Source organism: Jatropha curcas, unplaced genomic scaffold (assembly GCF_041381405.1).
Source record: "Jatropha curcas cultivar XTBG-Jc1 unplaced genomic scaffold, XTBG_Jcur_1.0 HiC_scaffold_67_pilon, whole genome shotgun sequence".
NCBI classification, from domain to species: domain Eukaryota; kingdom Viridiplantae; phylum Streptophyta; class Magnoliopsida; order Malpighiales; family Euphorbiaceae; genus Jatropha; species Jatropha curcas.
In genome coordinates, this window is record NW_028322338.1 from 1,723 (window position 1) to 7,500 (window position 5,778).

General features: G+C 27.7%; 1 non-coding gene and 1 pseudogene across 1 annotated transcript; one reads left to right on the forward strand and one right to left on the reverse strand.

Moving 5' to 3' along the window:
- Nucleotides 1-1,892: 1,892 nt before the first annotated feature.
- On the reverse strand, nt 1,893-2,473 carry LOC149492229 (serine/threonine-protein kinase 12 pseudogene; annotated as a pseudogene).
- On the forward strand, nt 1,945-2,015 carry TRNAC-GCA (transfer RNA cysteine (anticodon GCA)). Its single transcript has one exon. It is a non-coding gene; the product is annotated as a tRNA-Cys (tRNA).
- Nucleotides 2,474-5,778: the final 3,305 nt, after the last annotated feature.

Below are 5,778 nucleotides of genomic sequence, written 5' to 3' on the forward strand. Positions count from 1 at the left end.
ATTTTCCTTTGACCCCATTTTTTTTTTTCCCTTATCATTCAGATTCAGAAAAGATAAGAAAATTTCAGGGCAGCACACATTCTCTAAAATTTCTCTTAGATTCAAACCCATAGCTGATGATAAAACTAGAATAGATATCTTCTGTTTCCTACTCACACGAGCCCATATCCTTGCTTTTCTATCAATCTCTAATTCTACTCTTCCCCCCCAATCTGATATTATGGTGCCGGTATAGACCGGGATTCCGTTATGATCCAATTCTGACCGGTAATAGATACCGGGACTTTGCAATATTTGATTGATCACAATTCTGTATATTCCATTTATTATAAAAGTTCCCAGGGAATTCATTAGAGGAATGTTTCCAATAAAAATTGTTTGTTCTTGCATATCCCTACTGGTTTTCCAAATTAATCCCGCAGATACATATAATTCAGAAGAATATGTAAGTGATTCATATACAGCATCTCTTTCTTTTATCAATGGCTCTACTAATTGATATGTTTCCACAAATAATTGAAATTCAATTTCTTGATCTGTATCTTCCATTTTTGGAAACTTATAAAGTTCTTCTGTTAAGCCCTGATCAATGAACCCGCAAAATCCTTCAAATTGTATCTGATTTAATCCAGGTATTGTAGACAGTCCCTCATTTCCATCCCCGAGCATTTTAAATTTCCCGTTTATTAAAAAAAAAATCCCATTATTGGATCGTTCTTCATTCAATTATATGGATCGACGATCTAGCAATGATGGAATTTCTATTTTGTTTACAGAATCACATAAAATTTTATCTAACTTCATAGATGGATATGGAATGTATGAAATACGTATGACGGCGGAATAAAGAGAATTTTATACTCAAAAATTTTATACTCAAATTAAAATTCTTAAAATTCGAATTTGCAACAGATACAACTGGCAAGGAATTGAGAAATTCCACTTAACTTAGACTTATGAAATTTTGTATAGAATATAAATTTTGTATAGAATATTTTGTATAGAATAGCAAAAAAAAGTGATTCAATTTCCACCATTATTATGATATTACCTATTCCAATATGATTGGATACCAATAAAATAAATGGATTTGGGATTTAATCTTTCGGTGAGATAAAGAAACAATAATCAGAAACAATATAAAGTTGCTTTTTTTAGCACTTAGCTTTTTCGTGGATTTCATTGTATTGTTTAGTTCAAAAAAAAAAAAGAATTTGCATAAACATAAAATAGATATTTTTTTATTTATTTTTAAAATCGAGTTCATATAATACGATTGAAGTACATAAGAAGGCTTATTAAACATACGCAGATATAACCATAGCTATCCATATATATACATCTCTTCTTTTACGGGAGTTCTTTTTTGGACAGTGCATGTCATACTCTACCAAAATTTTTCTATTCAATTTTTCATTGAATAGAAATTTTCCTATAGGAATCATAGACAGATAAGATATCAGATTAGATATCTATCTGTGGAAAAATTTATGTTCTAGGGTTTACATATACTCATAATCGTTGTTATAATTGAAATTGAGAAGAATTTTTTTTTATTGAAAAGAATCAATACTGATTGGTTACGTATCCAATTTTGATTTTCTTATATAATTAGCATTAGGGAAATACAATTTTAGATTCAAATCCAAGAAGCGTTCATGAATTCAAAGGCAATAGTTAATGGTTCCAATTTGTTGGCTTTTGTGACTGAAAATTCACTTTTCATTTCACTAGACAATATAAATGGGAAAGAATTTAGATAGTGTGTGTTTTGAGATACTATACAAAATGAATCGAAAAGATAGATCCAATCAAAAAAAGAAAAGTAAGGATTTCTTTTTTTAGGAATTTAGGAAAGGGATTACGAAAAATGGGATTCAAGATACAAGTACAAAAAAAAAAAAAAGAAAAGGAGGGGTATTTTCGTCTATTTTGTGTCGCCTTGGCGGCATGGCCGAGCGGTAAGGCGGGGGACTGCAAATCCTTTTTCCCCAGTTCAAATCCGGGTGTCGCCTGATCAACAAAAGGCACAAAATACCTTATTCCCTTTTGCTGATATATCTTGTCGAATTTGCCTCCAACAGAAGCACGCGGAGGAAAAGGCATCTTGATACTTTTTTGATTATAAATATCTGAAAATTCTGTTCTCTAAAGTGCTGTAAATTCTTGAATCTAGGATTCAAGGAAAGTTTATAGTGGTGAAAAGGAATCGGTAAATTTGGATATAATAGTCCTTCCACGACTAATGCAGTGTCTACTGACTGAGTCTTGAATTAGATTGGATATCGGCGCAGGGAATCTAATTAGTAGTTCTTGAAAGGGTGAAAGGTTTTTTGTATACAAACTCATGAGAATTCCTGAGTACTCAGGAATTCAATCAATCGAATAGTGATTGAATGGATAATTGGCTTTTACTTATACATATCCATTTTTTATTTTTACTTTTTATTTTTATAGAAAGCACAAATGTATATCAAATATACAAATATATAGAAAGTACTAAAAGAAATTCTTTGTTTTTTTTTTAGGTAACTCCTAATCAAGAATGGAATAGGCTGTCTTCCTATTGTTTCTGTAAAACAATTTGGCGAATTAGATCAAATGGAAAGAATAAAGGGTATAGAAAAACAAAGGAAGAGTCTATTATATAATAGATAGTGATCCATCTTGTATATTTTTGACTTAATAAAGAGCAACAAACGAAAACATAACTCTTTTTTTTTTCTTACATTTTAGAAACATTTTATTGATACTTCCAAGGGCGTTGCTGCCTGTTTTGTTTATACTAAAAGTTTTTCAGCAATCATATAAGAACTTCTTAGAATTAATTGGATTTTTTGGATTGTTTCATCAATATATTGAATAGAATCTTTTTTTTTTTGACTCTGCCCCAGCAATTCTACTATTATTAGTGAACAATAATGGAAAAATTCCTTCATATTCATAGAGATAGAGGACATAATTCACATGGATATAGTAAGTCTCGCTTGGGCTGCTTTAATGGTAGTCTTTACATTTTCCCTTTCACTCGTAGTATGGGGAAGAAGTGGACTCTAGGGGTACTACTAATTGAGTTGAGAAATCAAACTGTATCGATTGTTTTATAGATCATTCTGCAAAGATTTTAAATTTAACTGTTTAAATTGAATTCAATTCAATTATTTAATTATTTAATTCAATTTCTAAATTCTTACAAATACAAATTTAGAAATTGAATTCAAAATATCTTCATTTCCAAATTCTATTGGATTTTAGTGAAGTAATGTATTCTATAAATAATTAATATAAATAATTAATATATGAATAATACCCTTTTAATCATAATCAAAAAAAAAATTTCAACGATTCTCGTGTTCATATTTCGAAAGTAAAAGGAATACAAATGATAGGAAATTTTTTCCAATCTTTTTTCTTTGTTTTTGTTTACCTCTTTCCTGTTCAAAGAGAAAAGAAAGCCGTTCTTTTATTAAAGATATTAAAGAAAGTAGCTCTTTTAAAAGCAGCTCTTTTATTAAAAATGAAAAGTGATTAAATTAAGTGAATTTTCTATGGGAAATAAGATAGACATAGACATAGTGGTTCTCCAATGGGATACTACGTATACTAAGAGATTTTCTTGCTTAGTGCTTGGTTTAGTATTTGTTTTATTATTTTAAATATTGGATTTATGCTATACCTTATTGACTTGACTCATTTCATATCATGATTAAAAGGTTAAAAATCGGCAGGGTTTACTAATCCTTTTCGTTGAAATCTTAAAAAATTTTTATAGAACTCCCTTCCTTGGACAATCTGCCAACTATTCAATCAATTACTTCTTCGAAATGCTAAAAAAAGATTTCTTGATTTTCTTTTATTAATTTAAAATTTAATATATGTTCATATTTTTTTTCCTTTTCATTGATTTTATTCTTTCGGTAAACGCCAGGATTCATATTGAAAATAATCGGAAATCTAGGAATTAGAATCGTAAAAGTAAGAGTTGCCTTTCGACTATTTCAGATTAATTGGAATCAACACAAATCAAATAGATGAAGAAATAGAATTGGGACGTTCTGTACATTACATATAGATATATGATATCTAGATATATGAATATGAGAGGATATTATAGATTAATCTATCTCTATATTAAGCCTATATCTTTATACAGTACAACTTTATACACTAGAAAAACAAAAATAGATAGTATGATAGAAAGAAATATATTTCTATTTCTTTCTATCATACTATCAGATCTCATAGAATACTGCTAATTCTAGTCCGCTCATTTCATCTAAGACGCAAAATAGGAATCCTTTTGATTTTATTTTTTCAATCATTAATATTGATAAGAAGTCAAGTTTCATTCAAATTAATCGCCTTGACTAACTGTTTTTACGTATATTATAAGTAAAAAAGCGGTAGGAACTAGAATGAACAGTGCAGTAGCAATAAATGCAAGAATATTTACTTCCATAATCTCATCGTTTCTTTTTTTTTTTTTCTTTGCAATAACTCGGGATTTAATCCCATAGGGATAATAAGTCTTTCGCCTCTAAATTCAATGGGATGAATTCCATCTCGATGATATCGAGTCTGATCAATATTATGAATAACAATATCTGAGCTATCAAATCGATTCATCGTCGAGAATTGAATAGTATAACATAGAAAGATTGTTTATCCATACCGAATTCATTTTTGAATTCTTGATTCAATTGATAATTTCTTTACTTTATTTTTATTTATCATATTTCTTCTTTTCTATAAAATTCTCGCCTTCTTTGTACAATCATCTGACGAAGTATCATATAACCACCTTTACACTTACATTGGTTACAACCAAATCCAAACAAACAATAGAAACGAAACAGAGAAAGGGGAGTTAAGTTCTAAACTCCTTTTTTAATGATCTAATCTTATTGGAAAACACAAAAATGTGATAAAGACAAGTCCCAATATAGTAAATATTGTATAAAAAATCGAATATTCTATTCCATTTTTTTTGTTTAGGGTTTGTTTTTTCTTCAGCAAAAATCCTAAAAAAAAAAAAATTATCCAGTCCTTCTATAATGGAGGTGGATCCTTATTTTTATTTGATCTTTATTTTATTAATATAAAATATTTTATAAAATATTTCTTTCATTAATATAATATTTCTTTATTTCATAATATTTCTTTATTTTCTATTTTATTAATAAAATATTTCTTTTATAATATTATATATAATTTTTATAATATTATATATAATATTAATATAATATTTATTTTATTTCTATTTCTTTTTTTTTTTTTTTAGTTTTGAGTTTTAATTTAATTTTATTTATTTTATTATTTAATTTATTTTATTATTTATTAAAATTAAAGGATTCTATCAAAAAAATTCAATTTATTTTGTATCGTCCAAATACAAATTCCATTTGTGTATGGACTACCGGAAAAGATATGGTACTCGATTCGGTTTTATTATATATACGGTCAGGAGAAATCGAAAAATCCAAACTCAATAGAGTATCTTTTGGAATCTTAAATATGACACTACCCATAATTGTACTAATCCACATATGGCTCCATCAATCAGTACTAGTTGAAAAAATGAAAATTCCTATATTTTATATTTCTATTTACTTTAATGAGAATGAGATTTAATGAAAAACGAAAATAAATAAATAGAAATAAATAAGAATAAAATATTAATTAAGAATAAGAATTAAGAATAAATAATAAGAATCAAAGAATAAGAAGGATCCCCTTGAGAATGAAATTGTCCCCCTTTTGCATTTTGCAGAAAAGGGA